The 16,161-nt window shown below is 40.2% G+C and overlaps 1 long non-coding RNA gene across 1 annotated transcript in view; it reads right to left on the bottom strand.

Annotated features, from left to right (window-relative positions):
• Positions 1-6,439: 6,439 nt before the first annotated feature.
• Positions 6,440-16,161, bottom strand: part of LOC140607494 (uncharacterized) — a 122,368-nt gene continuing 112,646 nt past the window's right edge. Inside the window, exon 7 of the long non-coding RNA XR_012009498.1 lies at positions 6,440-6,650. This is a non-coding gene — a long non-coding RNA (uncharacterized lncRNA). The remainder of the gene's footprint in view (positions 6,651-16,161) is intronic.

Consider the following 16,161-nt stretch of genomic DNA (forward strand, 5'->3'; position numbering starts at 1 on the left):
TTATGTGCCAGGAACTGTACTAGGGTAATAGAGATCGATGGCAATCAAAAAAGAAGATATTCTCCCTCCTGTTGTAGAACTTAACAGGGAGAAAAATGAAAAACTTCCTGGTGTGGGAGGTCCCCAGTGAGCTGTGTGAATTGGGATTCATTTTACTAGCTATGTCATTGCTGGTAGAACATGTCAACCTTAAAATAGCCAGTTATTTTACTAGCAAATGAGTTTATTCAGGAATAACATAAGAATTGCAATACAGGACAAGCCAACTATGGAGAAACATAGGCAAGTCTGAAAAGACCAAAAAGAAGGTCAGCTTTTATGAGGTTTTAGGAGAAGTTCATTGGTGAAGGACAAAAGCTTGAGGTTGTGGTGATTTCCTGATTGGCTGCCAGTGGTGGCAGGAAGGGATCTTCCTCCTTTTTCTTAAAAGCAAGAGATGAGATTCCTTGGTGTAAAATGTCCTCTCTTGTCAAAATAATTCTTATCTTCCCACTGGTAATGCAGGCCATCATGAGTTGGATGAGCTTCCCCTCAGGTCTCCCCCAATTCTGTTTTAAATGAGGTTTTCTTTATTTATTTTTAGAAAGACATCCATTACTCTGCACATAGGAGTTTTCCCAAAGGACCACTATCCTGCAGAGCCTTAGTGGAAATATTTTATTCCCACTTCCCTGGAAGGCAGCACAGTGATAACAGCTTGTTATCCCTTCATGGAAATCATGCTCCCACATGCAAACAATACCAACATTTTGTGGTTCTGAATGTATCTATGAGGACTGGTTGTCCATTCTTTTTTCTTTTATTTTAATTTATTTACTTATTTATGAGAGACACAGAAAGAGAGGCAGAGATACAGGCAGAGGGAGAAGCAGACTCCATGCAGGGAGCCCAATGTGGGACTTGATCCTGGGTCCCCAGGACCAGGCCCTGGGCTAAAGGCAGCACTAAACCGCTGAGCCACCTGGGCTGCCCAATGGTTGTCCATTCTTAATGCCTACTGTGTAGCAAGCACAGAAATGGGTGCATGCATATATATATCCTTAATGAGTCTTCACAACAGCACTGTAAGGCAGGTACTATTATTATTTTTAAAATAAGGAAATCCAAGTTATGAACATAGGAGCAAATTTGCTAAAGATCACACAGAAAACAATTAGTAAAGATGGCTTAAAGAGAAATTTTTTTAAAAAGAGAAATTAAAAAACTAATCTCACTTAAAATTGCACCAAAAAGAATAAAATACCTAAGAATAAATTTAACCAAGGAGGTGAAAGACCTACATACAGAAAACTATAAGACAGTGATGAAAGAAATTGAAGAAGACACACATAAATAGGAAGATATTCTGTGTCCATGGAATAGAGAACTGATATTGTTAAAATATCCATACTACCCAAAGCAATCTATGGTTTCAATGCAATCTCTATCAAAATCCCAAAGGCATTTTTCATCAAAAGAGAACAAATATTCCTAAAATTTGTATGGAGCCACAGAGGACCCCAAATAGTCAAAGTAATCTTGAGAAAGAACAAGACTGGAAACATCATGTTTCCTGATTTGAAGCTACACTGCGAAGCTATAGTAATTGAAACAGTTATGTATTGGCATAAAAACAGACACACAGATCAATAGAACAGGATAGAGAACTCACAAATAAACCCACGCAAATATGGCCAATTAATCTACAATGAAGAAGCCAAGAATACACAATGGAGAAAGATGAGTCCCTTCAATAAATGACACTGCAAAAACAGGATAGCCACATGCAAAAAAATGAAACTGGATCAATGTCTTATATTGCATATAAAATTAATTCTAAATGGATTAAAGGCTTGAATGTAAGACCTGAAACCGTATCACTCCTAGAAGAAAACATAGGTGGTAAGATCCTTGACATTGGTCTTGACAATGATTTTTTGAATTTGACATAAGCAAAGGCAACAAAAGAAAAATCAAAAAGTGGGGCTGCATCAAAGGAAACCATCAACAAAAATGAAAAAGCAACCTATCAAATGGAAGAAGATATTTGCAAATGATACAACTGATAAGGACTTAACAGCCAAATAGGATATATATATATATATATAAAAATAATTTATATGATTTATATATATGATTTAAAAATTATATATATATATATACATATATATGATTTAAAAATGAGCAGAGGAGGGCAGCCTAGTGTCCCAGTGGTTTAGCACCGCCTTCAGACCAGGGCCTGATCCTGGAGACCCGGGATCAAGTCCCACATCGGGCTCCCTGCATGGAGCCTACTTCTCCCTCTGCCTGTGTCTCTGCCTCCCTCTCTCTCTCTGTGTGTGTCTCTCATGAATAAATAAATAAAATCTCTTTAAAAAATGAGCAGAGGATCTGAATAGGCACTTTTCCTAAGAAGACATACAGAGGGCCAACAGGTACATTAAAAGGTGATCAACATCACTAACCTTCAGGGGAATGCAAATCAAAACCACATGAGATATATCACCTTATATCTGTCATAATGGCCATTATCAAAAAGACAGGAAATAACAAGTGCTACCAAGGATGTGGAGAAAAGGGAACCCTTGTGCACTGTTGATGGAAATGTAAATGGATGCAGTCACAATGGAAAACAGTATGGAGCTCCCTCAAAAAATTAAAAATAGAACTACCCTATGACCTAGGGATTCCACCTGTGGGTATTTATCCAAAGGAAATTAAAATTCTAACTCAAAAATATATATGCACTCCTGTGTTCACTGCAGCATCATAATTTATAATAGCTAAGATATGGAACCAACAGAAAGGTCCATTGATGGGACAAACGAATAAAGAAATGGAGTGTGTGGATCACAATCCATTTCTTTATTCGTTTGTCCCATCAATGGACCCTCTCATTGGATGCAGAGAAAGCATTTGACAAAATACAGCATCCATTTCTGATCAAAACTCTTCAGAGTGTAGGGATAGAGGGAACATTCCTCGACATCTTAAAAGCCATCTATGAAAAGCCCACAGCAAATATCATTCTCAATGGGGAAGCACTGGGAGCCTTTCCCCTAAGATCAGGAACAAGACAGGGATGTCCACTCTCACCACTGCTATTCAACATAGTACTGGAAGTCCTAGCCTCAGCAATCAGACAACAAAAAGACATTAAAGGCATTCAAATTGGCAAAGAAGTAGTCAAACTCTCCCTCTTCGCCGATGACATGATACTCTACATAGAAAACCCAAAAGTCTCCACCCCAAGATTGCTAGAACTCATACAGCAATTCGGTAGCGTGGCAGGATACAAAATCAATGCCCAGAAATCAGTGGCATTTCTATACACTAACAATGAGACTGAAGAAAGAGAAATTAAGGAGTCAATCCCATTTACAATTGCACCCAAAAGCATAAGATACCTAGGAATAAACCTAACCAAAGATGTAAAGGATCTATACCCTCAAAACTACAGAACACTTCTGAAAGAAATTGAGGAAGACACAAAGAGATGGAAAAATATTCCATGCTCATGGATTGGCAGAATTAATATTGTGAAAATGTCAATGTTACCCAGGGCAATATACACGTTTAATGCAATCCCTATCAAAATACCATGGACTTTCTTCAGAGAGTTAGAACAAATTATTTTAAGATTTGTGTGGAATCAGAAAAGACCCCGAATAGCCAGGGGAATTTTAAAAAAGAAAACCATATCTGGGGGCATCACAATGCCAGATTTCAGGTTGTACTACAAAGCTGTGGTCATCAAGACAGTGTGGTACTGGCACAAAAACAGACACATAGATCAGTGGAACAGAATAGAGAACCCAGAAGTGGACCCTGAACTTTATGGTCAACTGATATTCGATAAAGGAGGAAAGACTATCCATTGGAAGAAAGACAGTCTCTTCAATAAATGGTGCTGGGAAAATTGGACATCCACATGCAGAAGAATGAAACTAGACCACTCTCTTGCACCATACACAAAGATAAACTCAAAATGGATGAAAGATCTAAATGTGAGACAAGATTCCATCAAAATCCTAGAGAAGAACACAGGCAACACCCTTTTTGAACTCGGCCATAGTAACTTCTTGCAAGATACATCCACGAAGGCAAAAGAAACAAAAGCAAAAATGAACTATTGGGACTTCATCAAGATAAGAAGCTTTTGCACAGCAAAGGATACAGTCAACAAAACTCAAAGACAACCTACAGAATGGGAGAAGATATTTGCAAATGACCTATCAGATAAAGGGCTAGTTTCCAAGATCTATAAAGAACTTATTAAACTCAACACCAAAGAAACAAACAATCCAATCATGAAATGGGCAAAAGACATGAAGAGAAATCTCACAGAGGAAGACATAGACATGGCCAACATGCATATGAGAAAATGCTCTGCATCACTTGCCATCAGGGAAATACAAATCAAAACCACAATGAGATACCACCTCACACCAGTGAGAATGGGGCAAATTAACAAGGCAGGAAACAACAAATGTTGGAGGGGATGCGGAGAAAAGGGAACCCTCTTATACTGTTGGTGGGAATGTGAACTGGTGCAGCCACCCTGGAAAACTGTGTGGAGGTTCCTCAAACAGTTAAAAATAGACCTGCCCTACGACCCAGCAATTGCACTGTTGGGGATTTACCCCAAAGATACAGATGCAGTGAAACGCCGGGACACCTGCACCCCGATGTTTCTAGCAGCAATGGCCACGATAGCCAAACTGTGGAAGGAGCCTCGGTGTCCAACGAAAGATGAATGGATAAAGAAGATGTGGTTTATGTATACAATGGAATATTACTCAGCTATTAGAAATGACAAATACCCACCATTTGCTTCAACGTGGATGGAACTGGAGGGTATTATGCTGAGTGAAGTAAGTCAGTCGGAGAAGGACAAACATTATATGTTCTCATTCATTTGGGGAATATAAATAATAGTGAAAGGGAATATAAGGGAAGGGAGAAGAAATGTGTGGGAAATATCAGAAAGGGAGACAGAATGTAAAGACTGCTAACTCTGGGAAACGAACTAGGGGTGGTAGAAGGGGAGGAGGGCAGGGGGTGGGAGTGAATGGGTGACGGGCACTGGGGGTTATTCTGCATGTTAGTAAATTGAACACCAATAAAAAATAAATTTAAAAAAAAAGAGGAGGTTAGAACACAGACACAAATAGAAGAAAAGCCATGCGAAAACACAGGGAGAGGATGACCATCCACAAGCAACCGCGCCAACACCTTCATCTGGGTCTTCCAGCCTCCCAAACTGTAAGAAAATAAATTCTGTTGTTTAAGCCACTCGGTCTGTAGTACTTGTTATGGCAGCCCTAGCCACCTACTATAGTCATTGAGTCTAAATGGCCTAACTTTCCTGTTTTCAGATTCCTGCTCCAGATCTATCACAGTATACTAATAAAATGCCTAGATTGGGAATCAAAAAAAAAAAAAAAAGAAAGAAATGGAGTGTGTGTGTGTGTGTGTGTGTGTATTAGGATATTATTCAACCATTTAAAAAAAGGAAATTCTACCATTTGAAACAACATGGATGGAACTTGAGGACATTATGCTAAGTGAATAAGTCAGAGAAAGACAAATACCATATGATCTCATTTATACCTGGAATTTTAAAAAAAGAAAGGAAGGAAGGAAGATAAAGGAAAGAAAGAAAGAAAAGAAAGAAAGAAAGAAAGAAAGAAAGAAAGAAAGAAAGAAGAAAGAAAGAAAGAAAGAAAGAAAGAAAGAAAGAAAGAAAGAAAGAAAGAAAAAGAAAGAAAGAAAGGAGAAAGGAAGGAGAAAGAAAGAAGAAAGAAAGAGAAAGAAAAAGAAAGAGAGAAAGAAAGAAAGAAAGAAAGAAAGAAAGAAAGAAAGAAAGAAAGAAAGAAAGAAAGAAAGAAAAAGAGGCAATTGGCTGTTGGCCGTTGACAATAAATCTTGGTCCAAACTACTAAAAAGTTGCCGTAGCTGTGTGGGAAGGTTTCTACTGCTGGGCAGGACAGGGAGTGGGGAGAAAGGGGCTCAGGGCGAGATGGAAAGCTACTGCATCTATTCCCTACATTGTTGTTTATTGAGACGCACCAATGGGGAGAAAAAAGATCTCTCCAGCTCAAGGTGAAGCTAGCTCCGTATGGCTATTCCTTATTGAGTATTGCTAAGTGCTTACTTACCGTATTACCTTTAATTGTCACAATATCTGTGAAAGTAAGGTGACATATCAATTGTTAAATAAACTTTTAATTTTATAGTAGTGTTGGATTTACAGAAAAGTTGCAAAGACAGTGCAGAGATTTCCAGTACACTCCTCACCAGTTTTCCCCAACACCAGTCTCTTAACAGCACCAGGCACCTTTGTCAAAACTAAGCAGCTGACATTGTGAGGTTACTATTAACCAAATTCCAGACTTTATTTGGATTTCACCAATTTTCCCATTTATGTCCATATCTTTGTCCATTTGAGCTGCTATAATATACAATAGACTAGGTAGCTTAAATAATAGAAATTTATTTCTCACAGTTCTGGGAGTTGGAAAGTCCTAGATCAAAGTGTGGGCAGATTCAGTGTCTGGCAAGAGTCCATTCTGGATCATAGAGAGCAGTCTTCTTTCTCCCTGTGTCCTCACCATGTCAGAAAGAGCAAGGTTTCTCCCTGGTCTCTTTTATAAGGGCACACACAAAAACTGTAAAATTGTGAGAAGATGGAGGTGTTAATCAGCCTTATTGTGGTAATCATTTTGATAAATAGATGTAATTTCAACATCTATATCATTTTGATATATATATTATGACATTGTATACCTTAAACTTATAGTCAATAATAAAACTGGAAAAAAATAAAATTTCTCCCTGGCTAATGGGCTATTCAGGGTTTCTCCTTCTTGTTGAGCAAATTATTTATTAATTTATGTTGTCTCAGAAATTCATGTATTTCTTGGAATCTCAAATTTGTTTCTGTGTAGTGGAATTGACTATCCCAAGGTTTTTTTTAAAGATTTTATTTATTTATTCATGAGAGACACAGAGAGAGAGGCAGAGACATAGGCAGAGAGAGGAGCAGACTTCCTGTAGGGAGCCTGAATGCAGAACTCGATCCCAGGACCCCAGGATTACAACCTGGGCCAAAGGCAAACGCTCAACCACTGAGCCACCCAGATGCCCCTGAATATCCTGGTTTAATATCAGTTGCTATATGCTCTTTCTAATGCCTCATTTCGTATGCTTATGTTTTCTCCTAATTCTTGATTTGAGTGGCTAGCAACTTGTCTACGATATTACAATTTTTAAGACTGCCCATAATTTTGATTTGATTTACATAAGTCTATTTTGTTTTCTAATTATTGAATTAAATCCTGCATGCAGTTGTTCCTTATTTAAAAGTAAGGTATTTCAGGCTATGCATTTTCCCTGAGTACAATTTTAGTCATCCTGCATATTTTAACATCCAGCATCCCTAATGTCATCATTGTCTAATTATACTCTAATTGTACTTCTCATATTCCCCTTGACCTAGGCAGCATTTAAGTGACTGTTTTGCATTTGTTCTGTTTTGTTTTTAATTTTCAAGTGGTTGAGTTTTTAGTGCAACTCTTATTTATTAATAACGCCATACTTAGAAAACATGGCCTATGCAATTTCCCTGTTTTAGAAGGTGAGATGGTTTTATAGCCCCATTTTTAACCAGCCTTTAACCCTGATGAAGGGAGAAGAGAATAAGTTTACTGCAGAATTCCAGAGATCCAGCAGAATGAGGGAAGTAGCTGAGGCTGTCAAATATCACAGCAGAAATTTTAAATCCCTGTGTTAACAATTCTCTCTGCCATGCTGGAGTGGCCGCCAAGAGTTGCTGGGGAGTGCCCTGTGTTTGCCTGACGGAGACGTCTGTGTCAAATGCCATCTGTAAGCAGGTACCAGGGGGGCACAGGGCACTTAATGAGCTTCTTCTTGCAGGATCCAGATACAACTCAACTGGAGGCTCAACTGCCTGCAGCCCACCCTTGCCTCCTGTTGGCCTCCTCTCAGAATGAAAGGGAGTTGCTAAATTCCAAAGAAGTCTCTCCTACTCTCCTCCTTAGGCAAGCTGGTTTTAAGCATAAAAGAAGTCATGAGTCCAATCAGTCGTTCTTTTGATCCATTCTTAGCAGAAAGTCTGTGGTCTCTCACAGGCATATGGCTACAAGCATTTCTAGGGTCAGGTGCAGGTTTTTCTTCCTTTTATACCCTTGGCTGTGTCCATGAGATTCTCCAACTACAGGAACTAGATCAAGATGCTAAAGTCACTAACTTGCTTAGAAGTATCCTTTCCTGTTTTTTTTTTCTTTTCTTTCTTTCTTCCTCCCTTTCTTTTTTCTGAACCTCAGAATATTAGTCTATTGGCAAAGTACTCACAGCGGTATAGGTTAATATTTCTTCTTAAGACATATACTCACAATCCAAGGATAGGAAATTGAAGGCACTGAAAGCATCACCATTACAGAATGTGCCCTGCCTAAGAGCTCGGTTTTAGCCTAGCCTCAAGATCACACTCCACCCCTACCAGAACAGCAGATGTCCCTTAGTCACCAGAGCTCACTGTCAGTAATATCTTACATCTGAAAATAAATCCAGCTTTAGGCAGCTTGACCACATATGCGCCTCTGAAACTATGGCAACAGAAAGTCCTTTTACCTCTGAGTCCCAATTAAAAGTGTTCTGTTGGCTATAATTGGAGTGTTTGGTCTCCAAAACTAATATATCAAAGCAATCATGTAAGCCTCAAATGTCACCATCACACAAATTGATATTTCCCATGCAAGCAGCTAATGAGTGGTCAGACCAAAGAGCATGTGTGACTGAGGTTACAGAGAACAACTGGATAAATCCACTTCGGGATCCTTCTCTCCATTCCCCACCCACCCACTCAAGGTTTGACAACTGATTGAATGTTGGGATGGGGAAAGAAAAAAGATGGAGATTTCAAGTCTGGGCATCCAGGAGGGTTAGAGGGGCTTTTAATAGAAAGGCAGAAAAATACCTGAAGAGTAAGTTTCATGTAAAAATGATATGTGGTAAGAAATGTGTTCAGTTTTACTCTACTAAGGTGCTAGGCATCTGGCATTGAACCAGGACACATCATGTTTGAGTTTCCTGCCTGGTTAAAAAAAGAAAAAGAAGTGGGGTATGGGGGGAGGAAGAAGGAGAGCAGGAGGAGGAGAAGAACAATTAAGTAGTAATGTGAATGTCTTTTTTGAGCATTATACTTTCAGATTTGTTTTATCTTTGTTTCTGATTGATTCTTAATCCGCAGTAGCATGGAACAGCTCAGCTTTTAGTTTCTCCTCTGTTAAATATGAAATGATCTATAAACAAACACTTAAAAAGATGCAGTTGAAATGGATCCTGTGATCCTTTTGTAATATAAAAAAATCTTTTGGTAATGTAAATAATTTCACCCTCTAATAATCTGTTTGCTAACATATTCAGTGCTGTTTAGTAAAGTTATAAGGCTATTTTCTAGGAATTAGAGCATATACAAAGAGAGAGATTTCTTTGGGGATAATATCACAGGAATATGCAAATAACAGAAAGATCTACTTACAGTGGCTTAATCCCCTCAGAAAGTAGACATTGCATGTCTACAACTAATCACATGCTCATCCCATCTGCAAAATGGAAATGTGCTTTTTTAGTGGACACTCCATTATCTTTTAGCTTGGGTTCTGTTAATAATAAAAATGGGAGAAGAGGGGATCCCTGGGTGGCTCAGCAGTTTAGCATCTGCCTTTGGCTCAGGGCATGATCCTGGAGACCTGGGATCAAGTCCCACTTCAGGCTGCCAGCATAGAGCCATGAATAAAATCTTTTTTTAAAAAATGGGAGAAGAGCTATCAGGTGAGCAACTATCATATCCACACACACCCCCAATCTAACCCATCTAGAAGTTCTGACACTTCTTTTTTTTTAATATTTTATTTATTTATTCATGAGATACAGAGAGAGAGAGAGAGAGAGAGAGAGGGAGAGGGAGGCAGAGACATAGGCAACGGGAGAAGAGGGATCCTCACAGCTAGCCCGATGCAGGACTCGATCCCAGACTCGGGATCATGCCCTGAGCCAAGACAGACGCTCAACCACTGAGCCACCCAGGCATCACAAAATTCTGACACTTCATATAGCAACAATCAGGCAGCTTTCAATTTAGGATTTCAGGTCATACATGACCAATTACAAGATTAAATGAATTCAAGTCAAAAGACTTGGGATCAAGTTCTGGCTCTGCTAACTTCTGTGACCTTGGACAACTAAGTGATTTACTTTTTGTTTCTTATCAGTAAAATGAGATAATTTCAATCAATCATTGCAGAGACCCTGAAATTCTATACTTCCATGCTACAGCCTTAGCTAATATATATGAAACTGCTCCCCTGGACCCCGTTTCCCTACCCTTTGGTCCTGGCAAACAGGGGAGCACTGCTGTGGTGGTTTTCTATCAAGGACCTATGAGCAGCACCACTTCAGGAAATCATCCAGCTTTGGAGAAGCAAAAATAGCTCCTTGTATCCCCTATAAAGAGAAGATTGGAAGGGCCACCTGGGTAGCTCAGTGGATTAAGCTTCCCACTCTTGATTTCGTCTCAAGGTTGTAAGATCGAGCCCCACGGAGGGCTCCCCGCTCAGCATGGGAGTCTGCTGGAGATCCTCTTTCTCCCTCTCCCTCTGCCCCTCCCCTCTCCATCTCTAAAAGAGGTTGGGGGGGGGGGGGTTGGGACCTGCCTGATCCACTTCAGTAAGTGTGACCAGCTCTGTTGCATGGAAGATAAGAGGTCCCCCATGGGGGTTAGAGGTGAGCTGATCTCCAATAGGAGTGAGGAAAATCCCCCTACTTCCTGCACCACCACTGCATGCAGACTGCCAGGGAAGCTGCCGGAAGAGAAGTAGAAGAAAGGAAGGAAACAAGATGAAGAAGGGAATGAGAAAAAGCTTAGGTGACAGGTGAGATCTTGCTCACATGCACAACACCATGGGGTCCATGGTGTTTTCTTTCCTCCCACCGACTCCATCCAGGACCGTCATCCTCACATAGGTAACCCCCCTTTCCAGTGAGCTGGAGAAAGGAGGGGTGTTCAATCTGTTACCTGCAACGGGGTCTGATGACACCCTGCATCGGGAATCTGCTTTACCACTTATACCATTGTGGGCGAACCCTGTTCAGTCCAGCAGTTCCGCCCTCTGCCTCCTTCAGCTCCAGCCGCCCACCCTCTCACCGCCTCACATTTACTGCTGCACAGAGACTTTCCCTAGCTGCCTCTGGTTAGCTGATACATTGGAAATACGTCTATGACTTTGTATCACCCACTAAACTTTTTAGATATTTAATAATAGAGAAACCTGATCTCTGTTGGAAATAATTCTCAAAGGAGTACAGCAAATAGAAGAATTTTTTTTAATGCCCCTTTCCCATGTAAACTGCACAGGCTAGAACCAAATCTGCCCACATATCTGAGAGATCTCTGAAGTTTCTGAAAGGAAAGAGATTGCTCAGACCTCTAAGGACTCTTTAGGGAAAGGAGAAGTAATAGAAACTTCATCTAGATACAAAGAAATTCTTCACTCTTTTTTGGATTCATATTTTACATCTCACACCAAAGTAAAACCACAAAAGTCTCATGAGAATCCATGCCAGGGGCACCTGGGTGGCTCAGTCAATTGAGTGTCCAACTCTCGATTCCCGCTCAGGTCAGGATCTCAGGGTGTTGAGATCAAGCCCTGCGCTGGGCTCCATGCTTAGCAGGAAGTCTGCTTGAGATTCTCTCTCTCTCCCTCTGACCCCTCTCCCCACTTGCACACGTGGGTTCTCTTTAAATAAATAAAGTCTTAAAAAAAATCCATGTAAGACAATAAAAATGGTACAAAGCCTGGAAGTAAAAATGTTTCTAAATCTTTGAAACATTAGCCAAGTTAAAAGGTACATTAAAACCAGAGAAAAATTTGTAAATAGTATTATAAATAAAGATATAATTCCTTTCATATAGAAAGAGAACCTGCTAAATCAATAAGAAAAAGATAAACTACCCAGCAGAGAGAAGAAAATTGGCAAAGAATAAGAATATGACTCTTCATGGAGTAGGTAATGCAAACAGAAAACGAACATTAAAATGCTCAACTATGAGAACTCACTTGTGCTAGGGAGGAACAGAGACACAGACACTTTCCCCCTCTAAGCCCAACTTTGCCTTTCGAAACTCAATTTTGATATGCACAGTCACTTTGCAGAAGCTTATCACCCTTTATCACCCCATACTACCCTACCCCCAAGTACATGTGGAATATATGAGCTACAAATTGAACAAGGAAGATAATTGCCTATTTGGTGTGATTTCAGGGTTAATAAGAAGGTTCCACAAATGCTTCCCATGTTGCCCACCAATGTCTGAACTCCTATCATTGAAGACCTGTTCATTTAGTTTATAGGCTTCCCTGTTGAAAGCAAATGGTCATGAAAGAAATAGCCCCTGAGCCTTCTAATCATTTCTTGATAGGAGCAGCAATAATAGCAACTTTGTAATTTGTATCATCCTTTGCCACTTACAATATGCTGTCAAAACAGGATCTAGCTCATCTTGTCAATCACTCTGTAGAATAAGAAAAGGGAACATGAGGTGCACCTGGGTGGCTCAGTTGGCTAAGTGTCTGCCTTTGGCTCAGGTCATGATCTCAGGGTCCTAGGATTGAGCCCCGCATTGGGCTCTCTGCTCAGCAGGGAGTCTGCTTCTCCCTCTCACTCTCGCTCTGTGCTTGATCTCTCTCAAATAAATACATAAAATCTTTAAGAAAAAGAAAAGGGGTTATGATTCCAATTTTATAGATACCTCTTCAGTGATGGAGCCACTTCTCAAGCCCAAGTTTTCAGATTCCTAATCCTGAACATTTTCCAGCACCCTATGCTGTATGTAGATCTGTAAGGTCCTCTCCTGGGATGACATTCTGGCAGGGGAAGTGGAGTGAAAGCATAAGGCCATGAACTCCTGGTGTTGATGAGAATGAAGGAAGGTGAAAGAGAAAGAACCACCATAGAGAAAATGGTACTACAGTAGTGATTAACCACACTAAAGACACATGGAACTCACAATTTAATTTGCAGATCTGAAAATAGATGTGGACATTTCTAACCCCTCTTCACCTTCAAGTATACCACAAAGAGAAAATAAACACCTCAATGTTTCCCAAATAGGAATTACGGACTGAATTTCTGAGCACCTAATGATTGGAAGCATTTGAGTTTCCTTGTATTCTTGCCACCATAGCCAATACATTCTTTACTCTGCCCATTGAGTTTTCATCTCAATGACTGAATTTTTCATTTCTATAGGTTCTCTTTGACTATACTGCTTCATTCTTTTCCCACATTCTCACTTCTTCCTATTATAATTTTGACAATTTTTGAGTGTTCTCATTTCGTGGTCTCTATCAAATAGCTCTGTGATTGGGAGCTCCTGGACTCCAAACTTATGTTTTACCTGATAACTCTTAGATATGGCAGGTGCTTTCCTTGTGCATTTTGTAATTTGGTTATTGAGCTAAATTCTAGTGGGGCTTTTTCTGTGGAAATACCAAGTGGGAAGAGTTAAAAATCTACCCAGGTTTCTAAGGTAGTTTTATATTTGCAACTGTAGTCATCCTGAGAGTATCACCTGCTTGGAACAAGTGGTGATTTTGGCGTAGGGGTTTCTAAGACCATGCAGGCAGTCTACATTAGAGCCCCAGACTTGGGATGCCTGGGTGGCTCAGTGGTTGAGCATCTTCCTTTGGCTCAGGCCATGATCCTGGGGTCCTGGGATCGAGTCCCACATCGGTCTCTCCACAGGGAGCCTGCTTCTCTTTCTGCCTATGTCTCTGCCTCTCTGTGTCTCTCATGAATAAGTAAAAAAAATATTTTTTTAAAAAACCCTAGGCTTGTGCAAGGAGTTTGTTATAAATGGATACTGCTATGAATTCTCAAGAGGAAATTTACCCCCACTCAGAACCCAGGAGGAGACAGATAAAGCCCATTGCAGTATCTCTGCAATGGAATATAATATCTAGCTGTTTCTTCAAGGATATAGCCTTTCAAGTGCCCCAGACGTTTTCAGCAGCCTCAGTTCCAATTCCCTGCCATGCAAGAGCCCAAAACCTCATCTCCCATCTCTATGTGAGCTTTATGGTCCAAAACCTTTGTGGATCAGAAACAGTAAACTCTCACTTCCCAAGACTTGCTGGGCCATCAGCCCTTGTCTTTAGTCCCTTCTGTTCCCAGCTTCTGGGAATTCTCTCTTACTTTTTAGGCATTTCAAAGGATGTTTGTTATAGTCTCCTCAACATTTCTAGGCATTTTCTAGTAGGAAGGTTTTCAGACCACTTAAATTATTGTATTAGTGGAAATGGAACCACTAGTCTCTTTAGATACACTTTTCAATTTAACCTTCATCCCATTCCTGCAAAGCTATCATCGTCCCATTTCACAAATGAGGAAATTGAGACTCATAGAAGTTAAATAATTTTCTCAGGGTCTCACAACTAATCCTGACCTTGAAGACAATATTCTTTTCCCTACTATGTCCCTGAAGAGCTAGTCTATTTCCCCTACTGTGTCTGAGAGGAGACCAGAGCTTTTGAATAGTTTAAACTGAAGAGTCCTTTGAAAAGTCTCCTTGAAGAACATAATTTTTTTAAGTTTCTGGCAAGGTTCCATTACTAATTATAAGGGTGAATGATAAGCCAAAGAATTATGAAGCCTAAATGTGGCTTGATATCACCTTTGGGGGAACCATCAAGAATCCCTGAATAGGCTTGTGTCTGAGCATACTGAGAATGTGAGAGAGGCAGACCTTCCCTCCCCAAGCAGCCAGTCTCATTATATCCAAAGGTGGGTCAGCAGAAGGTCTGGAGGATGGGCTCTGCTGAAATATGGAGGAGAAAGTGGATCAGGAGAGGTTAATGTCCATGCTGTGGAATCATGAAACCAATGAAAACCTGGATCACTGGGTTAGAAACTGGCCCAAGGCCAAACACAAAATATAGTCATAATTGGAGCCTTCCCAAGTAGAAAAAGGTTATTAGTGGAATCACATTAATCACAATGATTAATGCTGAAACCCAAGCTTTTTATTATGCAAAAGGCTAGGAAGAGTATATTGACAGGGGGGAATAAAAGGGTTCCAGTTTTGTAGAAAATAGTGAACAAAAGAGGGACAGTAAATATTCAGGATGTGATTTGAAATCAGAAACCTGGATCAGTCACACAAATCATGCTTAAAAGCCGCTTATGCAAAGAAATTTGCCAGAAAGCAAATGTGCCTACAGATGGCCCATCAGGAGGCAGTTGGGTAGTCCCTGAGTGCTGCAAGGGCAGCCAGATCAAAGGACAGGGTGCAGGGGAGGGGGGTGAACAAGCGCCCAGATTAAGGATCTTGCCATCCACTAGAACTTCTCAATGTGCAGCCTGCCAAATATTGTGCCCAGGATAGGTTGTCTTGGAACACCAGAGCCTTCATACTTTTTTTTATCCCAGATAAGCAGGAGCAAAAGCACAGGGCTAACTGGGTGCAAGCTGTGACTCAAAGAAGTTTCGAGAAAGAGTGATTAATCAAAATGGAAGTACATAGACAAAAGCCTCACCCTTGAATCCAAAACAAGTGAGATGAGAGGTTGGTCAGTGATTAAGAAGGTGCAGAAGAATAAGGCCATTTGAAAAGGAAGAAGAAAGTGGACCCTGGAAAAAGTCTCCAAACTGGAATCAGGTGCTCAGGAGTCTTTTGATGGTCTGACCATTACCACTGATGAACCCAAATTGATAGACTTTCAAACTGAGAAGAAACCATTAAATAATTTTCCCCTGCCTTATATTTTATAGGGAAAAAAAATCTGGAAGAAGAGAGGCAGATCGTATATCTTTAAAAATTAGTTTATAACATGCCTGTTTCCAAAAGGATCCAAAGGAAGTCACAATATTAAAGCACATGCACAAGACAGTTAAGTAAAGATGATTGGCAAAGTCTGGCTCACTCTTTAGCAAACTCAATTTCTCCTCTTACTGGATATAAACTAGACCACGTTTCCCAACCTCCTTTGCAATTAGGTATAACCTCCTGTGCAAATCAGAATGACCAAGTTCTAGCCAATGAAATGTGAGCAGAAGGCCACTCACATCAGGACTGGCCCATAGATACCTCCCTGGCAT

The sequence above is a fragment of the Canis lupus genome, chromosome 16 (genome assembly GCF_048164855.1).
Source record: "Canis lupus baileyi chromosome 16, mCanLup2.hap1, whole genome shotgun sequence".
NCBI classification, from domain to species: Eukaryota; Metazoa; Chordata; class Mammalia; order Carnivora; family Canidae; genus Canis; species Canis lupus.